The sequence below is a fragment of the Hipposideros armiger genome, unplaced genomic scaffold (genome assembly GCF_001890085.2).
Source record: "Hipposideros armiger isolate ML-2016 unplaced genomic scaffold, ASM189008v1 scaffold_698, whole genome shotgun sequence".
Lineage (NCBI taxonomy): Eukaryota > Metazoa > Chordata > Mammalia > Chiroptera > Hipposideridae > Hipposideros > Hipposideros armiger.
Window position 1 is genome coordinate 68,874 of NW_017732048.1, and position 17,766 is coordinate 86,639.

General features: G+C 38.2%; 1 protein-coding gene and 1 long non-coding RNA gene across 5 annotated transcripts in view; one reads left to right on the top strand and one right to left on the bottom strand.

Moving 5' to 3' along the window:
- LOC109373273 (uncharacterized) overlaps positions 1-10,212 on the bottom strand; it is a 59,459-nt gene extending 49,247 nt beyond the window's left edge. Inside the window, exon 1 of one of the 2 annotated variants that reach the window (XR_002122193.1) lies at positions 9,797-10,212. This is a non-coding gene — a long non-coding RNA (uncharacterized LOC109373273). The remainder of the gene's footprint in view (positions 1-9,796) is intronic. The other variant, XR_002122192.1, reaches the window with a different exon arrangement.
- LOC109373272 (uncharacterized protein C8orf34-like) overlaps positions 1-17,766 on the top strand; it is a 186,780-nt gene that overhangs the window by 62,470 nt on the left and 106,544 nt on the right. The window lies entirely within an intron of this gene.

Sequence of the window (17,766 nt, forward strand, 5' to 3'; positions counted from 1 at the left end):
TGTTCACCTCCTAGAAAGAATTTAATCAGCTTGACGCTTTTCAGTTTTGGCAGCTGGAAACAATCTTTGTATAGACGGTATGTGGCCAAAGAAGTAGCTTAAGTTACTGCCAAGTCAGCTCCCAGTGCTGGTCTAGCAGAAACTCACCAAATAGCTAGAATGCATTCTTTTGTAGAAACTAAATCTCATTTGCAAAGAGGCTTTTAAGCCTGTTTAAATGATAAAACAAGCCTTCTAACCCTTATGTAAATGGTGCAGATTAGCAAGAACAATGCGCTGGCTGGCTGGTTTTATCTCCTTTTCTTTATGTCTAGCTCCGTCCATTGTACAGTTTGAGAGGGGATTAGCTGCTTGGAAAAAAGGAGGGCGGAGTACAGGAGAATGAAATCAGAGTTTTTGTATCTCTTCCTCTTTTCCTTTTACCCCCTTTGGGATTTTTATTTTAAGTGTCACAGGCTTAGAAAAATAGAAATGATGCCTCTTAAAGAATCAGGGGGTAGTGTTGGGGACCATTAAGAGAAATGCCATAGTATAGTGAAAACAGCAATAGAAACGTTGCTTAGACAAGTAACATTTGGGTTAATTGACTTTTTGCTTAGGGCTGTAAAGAAAACTGGTAATATTTATATGATGATAATTGGGCATCCTGAGTATACAAGGCCATCTATGGAAGAGTTGTTTCACGTCTTTAATAAAATATTTGTACATTTTGTACACATTTGTACATTTGCAATTTGAGTGGACAGGGGTTGGTTTTCATATACTTTGGAGAAGATTGGGATATAAGGGGTCGGTCTTTCAAAAAGGAAAGCCTATGGAAATAATATGTTTTACTGAACTATTGAGGATTTGAATTCCGAGCAAGAAGACCAAGCACAAATTCAGCCCTAAATTATTTACCACTCATCTTCCCAGTGGTAGAGTTAGGCTGTAAATCTCAAACAATCTGCTTTTAAGATGAGCCCTTAATTGGATTTATTGAAGAAATATTCAGTTGAATAATTGGTTACACTTATTGCATTCTCACTATGTACCTGATGCTATTCTAAGCACGTTAAATACATAATGTCATTTAATTCTCAAATAATGCTGGGCATTAATAACTATTATTATCTTTATTTTGTAGATCAGGAAACTGAAGCATGAGTTGGTAAACTAACTTGTCTAAAGGACAAGTAGGTGGCAAAACGCAGTTTCAAACCTAGGCAGTATGGCTTGCCAGTCCGCTTATTTTGTTTTATTGCTAAGCACCAAACTATTGTCTGAAGGCAAAGATGGAGGCCTAAAATAGATAGAAACACTGAGATTTAGGTGTTTGAAATGATGAGAGTTTGTGATTGTTTTGTTGGAGAATAAGGCAGTGTTGCACTTTCAAAAGCAAGCTAGAGATGTATTCATTCAGCGAAGTGTGGTAACCAGCATAGAGGAAGACAATAGGCTATTGATTTTAGAGAAACTGCTGTAGCCAGAGTTTAGAGTAGGAGAAAAACTAGTGTCAGTTGTCAAGAACTATGAAGAACCTGAGATTTTACCCTATTTGCCACCCAACATGCTAGCTAGTCTGCCACTGTTTTATAGATGCTGGCAGAAGACATGAAACTCCTGGGTTAGAGACTAAGGACTTAGTGCTCATCACAATAACAATTACCAGAGTTTAGTATTCTCACTGGTTTCCTGAGGCACAAGTCTCACAGAATGACACACACACAAAAATAGGGTAGTAGGTTGAAGTAAGTGAGAGGAACCCTGAGTTTAGGGAACCTGAATATTTTACAATGGGAAGTTATCATTGCTCTAGAAAGACTCCATATCTATCTTCAGAGGCTGTTTGCTGTATAAACATCCCTGAACAGATTGTCTGATGCAAAGGCTGTCAGTGGCTCTACTCATTAGATACGTGGAAACATGCACGCCTCCCAGATTTGTCTCCCAATACTGGAGTAGACTACTTGTGTAGTGCATTGATGTGGTTATCGGAATTCTCCATAATTAATTCTCAAACATCATTTTGTGTTGATGGGTTACCTTTCTCAGCTGCGAGTGTTATACTTTTTAAGCCAGGGCTGAGCAATTACCTGAGGCGGAAGTCATAACCTGAAAGACTGTGGGTATTGTCCAGGTTTGTGTGCCCACATGCCATTTAAAAATACCACTGGACTAGTTAACCAATTTTACATAAAAATTGGGATTTTTATCATCTCTTAAAAATGCATACAGGTGATGAAAATGGGCCCACATTCTCAAATGGTTACACACTAGCAGCTTTTCCCTCTAGACCCTTACACCCAGCAGTTGTACTCCAGTTCACCTTAGATTTCCAGCTTCACTTATTTATACTATTACCTGTCTGCAGTCTGTAGGCCTTTGTTTGTAACCTCTGATTTATAGAAACATTGGAACTCCACAGATAATCAGTGAATCAGAATTGGAGGAAAGCAGGCTGAGGAACTGGGCCAGGCCCCTGGGAGAAGGTGCCCAGAAGAGGCAGATCCTATTGTCTCAGGGTACCAGGGTATAGGCAAGGATTTATGGTAGGTAGGATGTAATCTTCGAATGACCAGGCAGTCTCTCAGCATGAGTCCATAGAAATCCAGCTCTATAAACTAGACCAATGGGGAGAAAATGATTGCTCCATTCTCATTGCTGTCTTTGCGGGTGCTGGTACTCAGCCTGGACATTTGAGAGGTAATGCAGACTTCACAGAGGAAGCTGCACATTGGATTTTGGACCTGGGATGAGGATATAATTCCAGATCGTACTGGATTGGAGATTGGTGCTAATGGATACGAAAGTTTAGGATAACAATGCTAAGTTATGTCATGTACTTATCAAGACCTTTCAAGGCTTTTTCATAGTAAAGGTACACAACTCCTTTGAAGTATGATAATAGGATCTAATATCCACACTTTAAATTACCATTTTGGAAAAATTAGACAAATATTCATAAAATCTGGCCTCTCTTCTGTGAAACAGAGTTCATGTAATCCTGGGGATAACCTCCAAGGACAATTGAGAGGACTGGACAGAATAATGTATGCAAAGGCAGCTAGAGAAGAGTTCACAGTTCAAGGCTCTCAAGGGTCAGGGGTTTCCTCTTCTCTTCCTCTCACTCAGTGGGGTAATTACCATATAAATACTTCAGCAGTTTAAAATGCTTTGAGTTTGTTTTGGTTTTTTTTCCCCCAACTTTTTGAGAGGCCCACATTGGAAGTGCTCAGGTATTCAGGAAAAAAGAACTTAATTTTCCTGATATTTTGGAGATTTTCTCCTGCCTTAGATTTCTGACTGACCAGGGAGAAAACCATAGTCCACCTTTCAGGATTTTTGTGTTCAGTAAAACTGTAAGGTAGTGATTTCTTTTATTTGTTGTTTTAGAGTTTTAAGGTCAAGGAATCATTTTTTTTCCATAGAACTGGAGAGATGAAATGTAATAAGTAAGCTTAATCGACACATTGCGATCGTGAAATACTGTAGTCACAAGATACTATCAACAACCTCAATTTAGAGTCAGTGAGACTCAAGTGATGTTCAGAGCTTCTGCAAATAACCCATCAATGATCAAGTTAGTGAAAAGAGGTGGAGCCTACTCTTTAGATTGTCTTTTTTCTCAATCTCTTTTTAAAATACTGCACCACTCGTGAGCTATTTATGGGGTCACAGTAGCTAGAAGTGAGTGTGCATATGATATGCCCAGAACAGTTTTGCTCTATCAAGCTGAGGGCATACAGCTGAAAGCCACAGAACCCTTCTCATTCAGAACCTGCTTGGAAGACATGATCTGTAATGAGACATACATTGTACTGGGAGTGACTGAGGGATGTAGATACACATGACCCCTGGAGGGACTTCCACTTTACCAGATATCAGGACCAGAGGGATTCAGCCCACATTGAATTAGTCTGTAAAGCTCTGTGAGCCACAGTGACTAAAATATCAGGACTGTCAGAAAGTGTATTGATTCCCATAATTACAAGAAATAAGGTCACAGAATTTTTTATAAATACAAAGGTGCCCAAAAAATGTGTACACATTTTTCCTATACACATTTTAACTATTTTAAAATTGTAGTACAGTGAATCCTGCTAGCATTTATTTGATTAACACCATATTTTGAGTGAACGTCATACTGTACATTGCTGCCATAATTCAATTCAACTTTGAAAAGTAATACATAGATAACATCTCTTAAAATGTGTACATTTTTTGGCACCCCTGGTATTTCACACATGGTTAAGAAATACAGATGGAAGAAAGCTTGTGTTTTTAAGCTGGAAAATTATCCAGGGTAGTGTTACTCCCATAGCTCTTAGTGACCTTAGTCGGATGTGGACATTGCTGCAATCTGCGTGATGTAAACAAAGAGATGACATCCTCTGACAAGTGGGAAAATGTGTGGCTGATAGATATATGACCACCAAGATGTATTCAGATTATAACCCAGAATATCTCATTTTTCTTCTCTCAGATGATAAGTTAGAGAAGCCATTGTAAAACTACAATTTTAAGTAAATAAATAATTTTTGGTGTAGCATATAGCAGTGTCCTTATAATTGGTGTTTGTATTCATTACAAGGTAGATTTTTAATATGTTAATTGAGCATCTTGGCTTGACTTTTAGCAGAGTCCACCAATACACTACAAATCCTTGAATGGTATGGGCAAAATAAGTTTTATTTGTTGCCTAGGAGTCACACTAAGTCATATCAACTAAAAAGTACAGTGTCGGTAGGGCAGTAATGCAAATTATCAGGATTTGTCAGAAAAACTTTTATAGTTTTAAAAAATAATGATTTCCAAACTTGCGAGTTTCAAATTAAATGTCTCTATTAAACATCCTGAATTTTCCTTGTAAGAGAACAGTTAAAATACAAATACAAATCAGACAAATGCTGATACCAAGGCACCAAATTGCTATTTCAGTGAAGTTGATAAGCCATTTTTCTGGGAAGACCACCCATTAATTCCATCTCCCCACTGCCATTCTGAGGAGTTAAATCTTGTTTTTGTGGATTCCTGCCAGGGCACTCCGGGTGGTAAGATGCTATTTGTTTTTGGTGGTGCAAGTGTTTGCATTCATTCATGCTTAACATCAATAGTGCACAAAAAAAGGAACTGAAAGCCATTTTGAAAGAAATTGGATTATAGAGAACATGCAAGGGGGGCTGGCTCAGAAACTGCAGCATGAGAATGCTAAGTGACTCGTTTCCAAGTTTCCAAACAGTCTGCTGATGCTTAACTGATTTGCCTCATATCATTGTACCAGAAATTGTTCATCATTTCTCCTAACATCATGACATTAAAATATTGAGTTTAGCTGTATGTTGACTTGATAAAGCCGATGCAGATCATCATTGGTGAGGGCGTGCTGAAGAAAAGATAAATGTCAAACCTCGTAAATGGGAATTAATTTCAAATTGCCTATATTAGGATTTACTGTCTGACTTGAGAAAACCTACATAATTAGTTATACGTTATAATCCGTTTCACTATCCTATGCATTATTTTTTTCCAAACTGTGTTGATCAGGTTTAAGTTCAACAAGTTCCCATTGGAAGGAAAGGTGAGCAAAACTGACATGAAGGAAAATGGATAAGGACAAAAAGGGACTGCTACCACTTGTTTAAAGTTAAAAGTTTTTCATAAAATTGACTTCTTACTCCGAGAACAGGGGTCGGCAAACTTTTGAAATGGAAGAGCCAATCCTGCCCCTCACAACAATTTAAAAATTATTCGAGAGCCATAAAACAAATGAAATCACCATTATGTGAATAATATCCTTTAAAAATTGTATAAATGAAACTATGATAGTTTTATTTTAATTTTCAATTTTACTTCAGAGCCACATGTACGTACCCAAAGAGCCGCATGTGGCTCGCGAGCCGCAGTTTGCTGACCCCTGTCCTAGAGGATTAAAAGGCCCCCTTTGAGTCATGAATAGAGTACACCACCTACTGCCATGTTTTGAGGGACAAAAGTATTTAATTTGAACCAAAATGCATAAGCGCACACTGTGTCAGTTCTGAAAATAAAAATTACACCCTTGATACCTAGTAACTTATAGTCTAGTTGGAAAAAGACATGTGAACAAATAAGTGCAACTCAATTGTGAGATAGTAATAATGCTATGTTAAAGAGAAAGCGTAGTATGATGGCTGGGTTATGCCAGATAGGATTGATGGTTATTTTGGGGGGGGCTGTCACTGTGGAAGAAGTCCACACCCTTGGAAATATTGATATATGGCTTCCATTGTTCATTCAAGATCTGCATGAAGGAGGAACTGAGAGCAACAAACACCAGTCAGAAGCTGGGGACTACTTCATCTCAGCTCTTAACACGTTAATTTCATAATTTTTTTTATTTGTAAGTCTATACAAGATCCTCCCAATTCCCACTTCCTTATTTTGTGATTTACAGGGGAGGGAAGGCCTTGAGTGTATGTGAATGCATGTGCGCACACAAATGCACAGCCACACACACACACACACACACACACACACACACACACACATGCACACACACGCACACACACACACCCCACAACCACACACACACTCACACACACACACCATCTAAAAATCTATTTCTTGTTGTGCAACAAAGAACTGGGGCTTTAGAGCAAGAGAGACCAGGATTGGAATTTCAGTTTGGCTACTGAATAATTTGGGGAAATCACTTTACCTCTCTAAACTTCAATTTCCTATTTGTAACATGGGGTAATAATTTCTGCCCATGGGATTACAATAGATTAGAATGGCTAGCTCAGTTTCAAGCAGAGTCTACTCTGAAGGAAAAAAAAAAGTATATTTTAAGATAAAATAATCATATGCATTTCAAAAGAAGTTAAATATACCTTTGAAATCCAAGGAAGTAACACTACATGCTCAGAAAAACAAAAGTAGTATTAAATTGAAGGTCTATGAATAGGCCACAAGGGCTTAGGGAGTAAAATATTAAGGGTAATTTGGTTGATTTTTAACTAAACACATAAAAGTATTTTGATCATAGAGACTTTTCCTCATCATTCCTCTCTCTGTGCATGTACCAGTCTGCATATACATATTTATACTACAACGAAATAGCCTAACTACACATTTCTGAGAATATAGCCCCACCTTTAAGTGGCACATAACAACAAAGCCTGGATGACAGCACATCTGTTTACAACACCATTTACTGAATATTTTAAGCCCACAGTTGAGACCTACTGCTCAGAAAAAAAAAAAAAAAAAAGATTCCCTTCAAAATATTACTGCTCTTTGACAATGCACCTGGTCCCCCAAGAGTTCTGGTGAAGATGGACAATGAGATTCATGTTGTTTTCATGCCTGCAGACACAACATCCATTCTGCAGCCCAGGGATCAAGGAGTAATTTCAACTTTTCAGTCTTATTTAAGACATACATTTTGTAAGGCTAAAGCTGCCATAGATAGCGATTCCCCTGATGGATCTGGGCAAAGTCAATTGAAAACCAGGAAAGAGTTTGCCATTCAGATCAACACACTAGGTAACTTGCCAGATGCCATTAAGCACATTCAAGATGCATGGGAAGAGGTCAAAATTCACAAGAGTTTGGAAGAAGTTGATTCCAACCCTCATGGTAACTTTAAGGGATTCAAGACTTCAGTGGAGGAAGTAACCACAGATGTTGGTGGAAACAGTAGAACTAGAATTAGAAGTGGAGCCGGAACATGTGACTGAATGGTTGCAATCTCATGATAAAACTTTAACAGAATGAGGCGTTGCTTCTTAAGGATGAGCAAAGAAAGTGGTTTCTTGAGATGGAATCTATTCCTGGTGAACAAACTGTGAACATTGTTGAAATAACAACAAAGGATTTAGAATATTACATAAATTTAGTTAACAAAGCAGTGGCATTTTGGCCATTTTACTGAAAGGGTTTAGGACAGAAATGTACTTTATTAAATAAATATGTCTGTAAGGCCTGTATTCATATGGTTATTTCCAAACCAATTAAACAGTAAAGCATTCCTATTTAAATTTTTGGTTCTATAATTGAAATTTCATTTCTTTCATCCTGAAAATCTTTATTTCTAACCAAATTGTATATTGTTTATTTGCCATACTGGCAACTCAAGAAAGTAGATCACAGATAAAATAGAGGGTGTCCTGAATTCTTAGTGTAGTTTTAAATTATTAAAGCTTAAAACTACAACAGACGTTTGGGATACCCTGTACAAAGTTATGCATACAACAAAACTACTGAATTAATTTCAAAAATTCTACGTGATTCCTTTTATTTTTAGATTACATGGATTACACCAAAGATTTGCAGTGAAGTTACTAGTGTTAGAACCCACAGAGCCATGATACTTGACTGTGTGTGGTGGTGTAATAATTACTAGTTTGGAAATGGTCGGTTCCATTGTTTCAGTTCACCTTTAATTTGAGACCACTGATGAACGTTCTAATGTCCTGAAAGGCTTCTGCTTTTAGCTACTAATCTTCTCGTGGTGGAGATTGCCAACTTCTATAATAAAGAAAGGTCCGACTTTAAATAGAAATGTGGGAAAACACTCTAAAATTGTGTGACATGGTTTTATTTCACCACCATCCACAATATTTTAATACATATCTATAGACACAAGATCCATATATATAGTTTCACCTGAATAAAACAGCGCTGTTTCATATTATTATTTAATTTCTAATAGCTTGAAATTACTGCACCTTCATTCGTTCGATACTGTTTTTAACTCTACTAAATCCTAATTTTGTTCTACAAAATTTATAATTTACTTTTTTTGATCTACAGTACATCTTCTGTTATAATCAAACATATCAATTTGTACATATACTATAAAAATCCAAATGATTCTTCCAATTTTCTTTTCCCAGTGTACATCAAAGTTTCCTGTTTTTCATGGGAGTATGGGGAAATACCTTGCGTTTTATGTGATTTCTATATTTTTGTATGAGTAGCAAAGAACAATACAAGTAACTGTATTGAAGCACTTGAAGTTTTGCCTAATTGACTCATGGGTTGAAAACCACAATTTACTTTGTAATAAATATAAATTTAAGCATTTTAATGCTAATTAAGAATGTTATGTAATAGCATATGTTATATAACCAGAATATATAAACTAGAATACAATTACATTTTTAAGAAAGAAACTTTTTTTTTTTTTTTTTTTTTTTTTTTAGCTGAGCCATCCTGCCACCTGTTGGCAGCTCAGCGGCTGCTCAGCTCGGGCTGACTCGAACCGCTGTTGCTCAGAGCTCAAACTCTTGAGCGAGCTCTTAACCAACTGAGCCACTCAGCCGGCCCTACAATTACATTTTTAAAAGATTACTGGAAAATGTGTCCATACCTTTGGACCATACCTCAGAATTTTCATGAAAAATTTTCTAAATATTGAATTTCTAGGTTATCTGGATTTTCTAGAAGCATTTATAAAATACAGTGGTTTTGCATTTATTACACATTTGAATTATATATAATACACTTCAATGAAATCTCTTACTTTACATCATATTTACACAAAGCTTTAGCTTTACACTAAATTTTGGTGCAGAAATCTGAACTTTTACATGGAATGAAGTGACAATCCCCAAATTCCCATAATTACATTTAGTAATAACTATACCAATTACTACAAAGTAAAACACATAATTGCTTTCTTAAAATTAAAACAATAAACCACCCAGTTTAATTGCAAAATAATTTTTTCCCATTGCAAGTTAAAAGGCATTTAATACAAATTCCTTGATTTTGACTATGTGGCCAGGGGGAAGAAAGTCTACAACAGGAAGTTTTAAGACCCACTATTTACCTGATAAAACGGAGAAAGGTATTCATCTATTCTCATCTTCTGGAACCTGGGTTTTGGCGAGTAGACCCCAATCTTTAGACCCAAGCCACTTTTTCATTCCTTTGCCAGTGACTTTTTCTTATTAACCTAAGGTTAATTTGTTCTTTTGGAGCTCAGGGAAAAATAGGTTCTTGGTTTGAAAAATCTAACTCACACAGGACCATGTGGAAGGGTCCTTCCTGTGCCTGGCTCAGCTTCTGGGTTCCCAGGCACTGCTGCTCAGGTGCTGTAGGCCCATCTGAGAACTCGCAGAACTACAGCTATTAGGTACATACTAGAGAGGGTTTCTCCACCTTCCACGTGCGTCTGCTCTGAATGATGGTTTCTGTAAATCTACGAAGCCTGTGGCTGTTGCTGAGAGGAGCAGGGCAACTGTGAGAGCAACTTAGAGAAATCCCTGTTGGGCACACTCTCTGGAAGACCTCCTTCTCTGGAAATAGCACCCAAGATAAGTGCCCACAAGCAAAACACTCTCGGGCGCCTACTTCTCCCCACTCTTAGCATTCTCATGTCTGAAGTGTGTAGAATGTGATGGCAGTGTCAAGGGCTGAGGAGGAGAAGATGGAAGAGACGCTAGGGACTTAAAAATCTCATGGCACTCCCTCAGAAGTGTCCAGAAAAAATCAATTTGTTTAAGACTGTTAGCTTGTCCCTCAAAATGTTGAGGACATTGGGAGCAACACCAATAGGCAATTAAATGTCAAATGGTTTCGCCTGGTTTTTCCCAGATCTGGATGAGTTTACAGATATCACTGTTGCTGTTCAATTGTTTATTCATAGAGTCAATGCCAAGTTTGGAGTGACTGGAAAATTAGCCTCTGTGAATAGTCTGCTTGGAACAACTAAAGGTACATTCTGGAAAATACCTGAACCTATCATGTTATTGAACCAGGAGTGTCAGTGATGAATTTCACTTGCTCTTGTGAACTTAGCCATCATCACTTCCGTGAATTTTTGTCAGAAATAGAAGCCGAATATTCTGACTTGCCCCACACCACAGCAGTTTGGTGGCTTATCAGCAGTAAAGTTTTCTTGCAGTTTTTTTTAGCTAAGGGCAGAGATTGAAATATTTGTGAGAGAGAAGAATCACCCTTGACCACTATTATTGAACACTGAATGGCATTGTGAATTAGCTTTTGCTCCAGACTTGATAATATTTCCTGATGAATTCAACCCAAAATTACAAAGCAAAAGAGTGCTTATGTGAAAACCTTATATTGGATAAAGTTATTTTTGTGACAACCAATATAGTTAGAGTCACATCATGTCAAGTTGTTTTGTAAGCTAGTGAATTAATATTATCATTTGATAGTATCTATCTGTGTGAAAAGTAAGATCTCATTAGAGAATCAGCATTAACAGATAAAAATTTGCTGTCAATTTGGATGAAAGGGAACCCCAATTTTGAGAAATGTTATCCTCTCCTCCCTAAAATTTATTCTCATTAATATGTCTGTATTACAAAATATTGTAATCAATTATTGTATTTTGAATTTAAAAACTTGTGGAAAAATTCACATCATTTTTGTTTGCAAACATATTTACCCTGTCTATGGCCAAGAAAATCAATATACTGTATTTAAATACACTATTTGAATTCAGACTCATCAGATTTCATGATTATTACCATTTATATTTTGTTTGTATGAGGGCATCTTTTCAAATAGATAATCCTTGAAATTCTGAGATCTCTACAATTATTTTTAATTAAACAGCCTATAATTAATTTGTAATATAGGTATCAGTTCCTCTAAAGTATGAGGGTGGTCTCTTACTCTTAAGGGCATTTTAGAATTTCCTGATAAGAGTCCTCAAAGTTTTCTATTGCCTCCCTCTTGAAGTCCTTAATGAGTTTCTGTGGCCTCTCCTGGGAATTAAGGAGTTTTATTTTTCTTTTTAAAGCCTTCTCTTCCTACAGATACCATGATTCCATCTGTCTGAGATAGGCGTTTGATAGTTCAGGGCACTTTGGTACTGAATTAAACTGAAGAAATCAAATAAATTTAGGACAAAAAAGGAAAAGAAAGGAGTGCTGGGATGCCTTCCTGACCCTAGAACTGAGGAATGCACCTTGAAACCTGATGTAACCTAGGGGCAAAAATAGTAGATCCCTGGTTTTCGTTTGTTTATGTGGTTTGTTTGTTTTCTTGCTCATTTTTTGGTTTTTCTCTGGTAATAGAAATAACACAGGTACTGGACAGTCAAAAATGCATCCAGGCTCCGTTTATGGTTCATACCTGAAACCACAAAGTTTTTCTGATCTGAAAACTGCTCAAGTATGAATCATAGCCCACCCTCGCCTGGAAGTGAAGGAAAATAAGGAAGAAAGCATGAAAATAAGAACTTGCACGTGTCCTGTAGGCTGCCTCTGCTATTTTCAAGGTCTGCATGGCTCAAAAATTCTACCCGGGTTATGGCACATTTTATGTAGGAAAAAAAGACGAGGAACTCAGTATCTTGAAATATGGTTTGTGTCATTTCATGAAGATCCACAGGCAGGAAGAGCTGAGGTGAGGCACTCACCCAGCTTCTGGTGTGAAGATCTTGAAAAAACAACAAGACATGTATGTACATTTCCTGGTCTTAGAGATGGTGAGAAATTGTCCGATTTAGAAATCTTTTGGAGAGGGAGCTGACAGGACTTGTCCCTAGACTTAAGTGTTGGATATGAGATAAAGAGATGAATCACAGATGATTTCAAGGTATTTATGAGAATAACTGGAATATGGTGTACCATTGGGTGGGGAGAAGTTTGAGAGGAGCTTTTTGAGGATGGTGAGATATCAGGAGTTTCCGCACATGTTAAATTTGTAAAACCCTTTGGACGTATGTGGTCACAATCTCTCCCTCAGCAACAGAACTGACAGCCAATAGAGTGTGAGGTTGTAGACTCTTTTAGCAACAGTATGAAAGAGTTTGTAGCACCTTTCCCGAGCAGGCTTTGTGATTGACTGTCACTGCCATTGGTGTTAATCAGCTACATTTCTCAGAGGTCACCTCACGTCTCATAGCTCTTCACCTCTCCCAGCCTACTTGGCCCAAGAGCTACCATAATCTGCTTGACTTGAACTTCTTTTTTGCATTGTTTATTATCCCTTCACTTTCATTAAAATATGAGCTCTGTGAGAGTCATTAAATACTGGGATGAATGAAATGTTGGAGGGGAATATAAACTGGAATCTCCCTTTCTTCCTCTTTTTTTGTCTCTCTTTCTCTCAATTTGCATTAGAGCTTGGGCCCTTTCTCTCCCAAAGTTCTTATGATAATCTTTTAAAAAAGATGCTGCTAGTGTATCCCCAAGTAATGTACTACCAGAAATCAGGCACTGTATCAGGGTTGATGAGATCTCTATTTACGCTTCGGTCATGGGCCCACCCCTATGTTAGGGGAAGAGATGCCCCTTACTTTAATAAGGAGCTCAGTCACTCTTAATAATAAATAATAATACTTATTCTCCTCTATTTTTTTATGTCCCCCCCTCAGGCACCCACCTTGGATAAATGTTATAGCTTCTTAGTCTACTTTCTACATTGTCTTATATCTCTTTGCTTTTTTTCAATTTTCTAATTTTTTTCTGGCTTAGTTCTCTTTTGATTACTGACCTTACTCTCAAGTAACCAAATTATGTCTTCATGTTCAATTTAGATTAAATATCTCTATGCTCTTAAGTCATGTAACCTGCTTTCCCCTTTAATACATGCTTTAAAATATCTTTGTTTTTCTCTTTCCTTGAGATCATTCAGTATACTCATTTAAAGTCTTATTGTTGTTGTTTTCTAGGCCGATATACTCTCAACATTTTATTTTCAGCTGGTTGGTGATTTTTCATGGCCTATATTATCTTCAGGTACTTGAAAGTTTTGTAGACGCATCTGGAGGGAGAGTCCTGCCCTCCCTGTCCCCTCCCCTAATGCTTGCCTGTCTGCTGGCATTTTAGTTTCCTTCATCCACCCCTCTCTGGGGTGTCCAGTATCACACTGGTCCAGTACAATACTAGATCTTACATTAGAGGCTCAGGGCTCCCAGCCAGCAGATGGCTTGGTTGGGTTTCTTATTCATGGCTGTTTCTGCTTCTGTGAGCCATTCTTAGGTATGATGGTTTTGCTCATTTCCAGCCTTTGTTTACCAGTGAGGCATCTCATTCAGCCTCATGTCACACTGCGAACCTGGTTTCAAGAACAGGGTATTTTGCATCCCTTTCCAGCCTCTATCTCTTCCTGGTGCTGGGATCTCAGTAGGCTTTGGTAATTCTAGCCTTCTGTTTGCCAATCTATTTTGTTTTCCTTTTAGTCCATGATAATGTTTTATCTTGTATTGAGCATGGTTCTAGCTTTTAAAATGTTTTAAAATGTATTTTATCTATTATCCGTGTGTGTGTGTGTGTGTGTGTGTGTGTGTGTGCAGACAGCAGATTTTTATGTGAATTTACTCTATCATCTTGACTTGAAGCTATCTCATTGATTAAATACTTCAATTTACACTGGCATTCCAGAAAATAGATGAATGGGCTCATCAGATAAATATGCTGAGAATTAAAACAAAAATTTTCTGGGAGGAAAGAGTTGTAGTGACAAGAGAGAAATAACTCAGAGTATCTTTATTATTACCACATATATAATTAAATCTTTTTTAGCTATGCTAGTCATTTACCTTCATGTTATAAGAATCAGAAACTTCAGTGGAATTCACTCTAGCTAATGGGGGTTTAAAATAAGGATGATGTTCAGGAAAAAACAACAGAAGAGTTCAGTCTCATTGGCTCCTGAAATATTGCTCATGACTATTTAGGGCACACCAGCTTCTTCAGTGGCCCAGCTACAGTGCTGGGACCCAACAGGACGCTATGATCCTTTGGTGGCCCCTGCAAATCTGCTTTTATCTCAAGGCGCTCTGTCAACAAATAACTCCTTTCAGCTTTTTGCAGTCTGCTTGCTCCTGTATTTTAATGCCTCACGGCATCTGTTTATGGTCTTTTCCTGCTACTTCCTTGTTTCTACTGTTACAGACTGAATATTCATGTCCTCCCAAATGCATATGAAGCCTTCAGTTTCCAATGTTTGGAGGTGGGACTTATAGGAGGTAATTAGGTTTAGTGGAGGTCATGAGGATAGTGCCCTCAGGAAGGAATTAATGCCCTTAGAAAAAGAGAAAGACACAAGAAAGCTCCTTTTCCACGCGAACAGACAGAACAGGTCATGTGCGCACACCATGGAGTGGTGGCCATCTGTAAGTTGGGAAGGGAACCCTCACCAAGAACCTGACCTTGGACTTTTCAGCCTCCAGAAGCATGAGAAATAGATATCTGTTGCTTAAGCCCCTCAGTCTCTGGTATTTCGATATAACAGCCTGAGCTAAGACATCTACCTTTACGATCATGTAAAGGATTTAACTGAATCTTAGCTGCACATTTCCAGAGAGGTAATCTGATGGAGTCCACCAGTTAGCATTCAGTATTGTGTCTGAACTTGAGGGACAGAGTTCTTATTCTGCCCCATGCTGAAGGCAGTGCCTCATCACTGAGCAATCCCTGGTCTAATGGTCTGAAACCAGGGATCCTGGCCACTTTGTAAAAAAAATGAGGGTCCTTCATTTTAGCCCTACGAGCACCTAGTCCATAGCAGGTACTTAGAGCTTTGAATTTAGTACTCTGGAGCTTTTAGACTTTTTGGTTCAACAAAAAGAGACGTTTTGCATTATTATCAGCAGTCAGCCATTCATTTGTCACACGATGAATCAGCTGCCCCTCCCTTCTTCCTAAAGCCCACGTGCATTAGTGTGTCCTGGTTCATCCTCAGAGAAAGCACCCGGGAATTCAGAGCATGGCATGTCCTGCGGCACCCGTGAGGGGATATGCTGGTGGCAGAGTGCCTGCTGCCTTGGAAGATTAACGTTTCCATATGATTCACCACGCCCAGTAGCCATCAAAGTACTAGGTGATGAGGTACAATTCCCATTTTAAAGTCCTGCAATGTTAGAACTAGAAACTTTCGGATGTAGATGTTAGAAGATCCCATATGTTTTTACAATGGAGGGAATACCTAGAACTTGGAGAGATTTATAAAAACATCATCCAATAAAACGAGACTTAAGGAACAGGCCATGTTGTAAAAGTTAATTTTCTCCTGCCATCGATTCTGCTAGGAAAATGTGGGTTCAATTTAGCGATGTCATGGGTGAGAAGAAAAAAATAGAAAAATCTATTGCCAAGATGAAATTCACATCGGTGTAAGGAATCGTCTACTCATTCCAGTGAGTCATAGATATTTATGGTATGTCTTAGTAGGTCAATTTTGATGTAAAATGCAGATGGAAATAAGGAAGGCAATTTTAAATTATGTCCATCCAGTTGATGTGCACTTGGGAGTGTACCCAATTATCTGGATATTTTAGGAAAATACTTACTATGGGGGAGAGGGAGAATGGTCCTTTAAATCCAATCTCCCATCATATTATCATCTCTAGTAGGAATTCATGAGATAATTACTTGATTGTCTAGCTTTCACAGAAGAAGGCTGAAAAGGGTGCAACTTGTCCTCCCCACAGCTACTTCGCCTCCGGCTGCAGCCTTCCTTTATTGTTGGATAAAGGTAGCCATGTGACAAGTGTTACAGCCAAGGCCTCCTTCCTACATTTGCCCAAAACCCTGAGCCCTGTTTAAGTGTCCATAGAGTGCCAGTGCTTCCTGCGTTCTTCTTTTGATCATTTGAGCCATTCTTCCCTTGCTCCTAACCAGCAATCAAACCGGCCTTCTGACTCTTCTAACAGGTCAAGTGCATTCCCATCGTACTCTTTTTTGACACTTGCTGTTTCTGCTGATGGATGTGGGCTCCACTCAGACCTCGGCATGACCTACACCTTCATTTCAAAGGTCACCTCACCCAAGAGGACTGTCCTCATTCCAGCCTCCTCTCTCCCCCTCTCTCTCTCTCTCTCTCTCTCTCCGCCCCCTACTCGACTTTTTTTCTCAAAGTTTCATGACCTGTTATTTATTTCACTACATGCTCTCTCTGTCTCTCCCTGATACAATATCAGTTGCATGAAGTCAGGGTCTTGCCTGCTTTGTTCACAGCTGTAATTCCAGCACCAAAGAACAGTGCTTGTAACACTTCTAATATTGAATGGTTAAATAAATGAGTGGCAAATGCATGGGGCACATTACTTAATAAAATCAGGAATAATAGCTAATTTTTATTGAGTGTGTTCCATGGCAGGTATTTTTCTAAGCATGTTATATGTATTAATTCATTGAATCCTGGCAACATCAGGGAAGTTGGGTAATTTATCCAGTGTTACACAGCTCATAAGTGCGGAGCAGTGAATTTAGCTATGTCTTGCTTCAGAGTAGGCTCTTTTTCCTCTTTTGCTGCCAACAGTAATAATGGGGGGTGGGGAGGGGTAGGTGTGAGCGGAAGCTGGGAAGGGGAAAGAATGATATGTTTGTGTAGCATAGGGCTGTCATAATTAGGTTAATTTTTCATAATAAGTTATCCCATGATTTCCTCATCAGTGTGATGAATGATCAGTGAGAATGAATTTGCTGACGTCGCTTTGCCTATCATGGTCCTAAGCCACTTGGAGTGTCTAAACAAATTGGTTTAAGGTAGAATGAAGGGCTGTTCAAACTTCTCAAGAAGCCAGAAATGCTTCCACCCAAGTAACTTCACTGTAATTGCTTAATGTAATCCATCACATCAACAGACTAAAAAAAAAAAAATCACATGATCATATCAACTAATGCAGAAAAGCATTGGACAAAGTTTAGCAGCCACTCATGATAGAAACTCTCAGGAAACTAGAAAGAGAGGGGAACTTCCTCAACTTGAGAAAGAGTATCTACAAAAAACCTACAGCTAAAAATCATACTTACTAGTGAGAAACTTGAAGCTTTCTTACTAAGATCAACTACAAGGCAAGGATATGCTCTATCATCA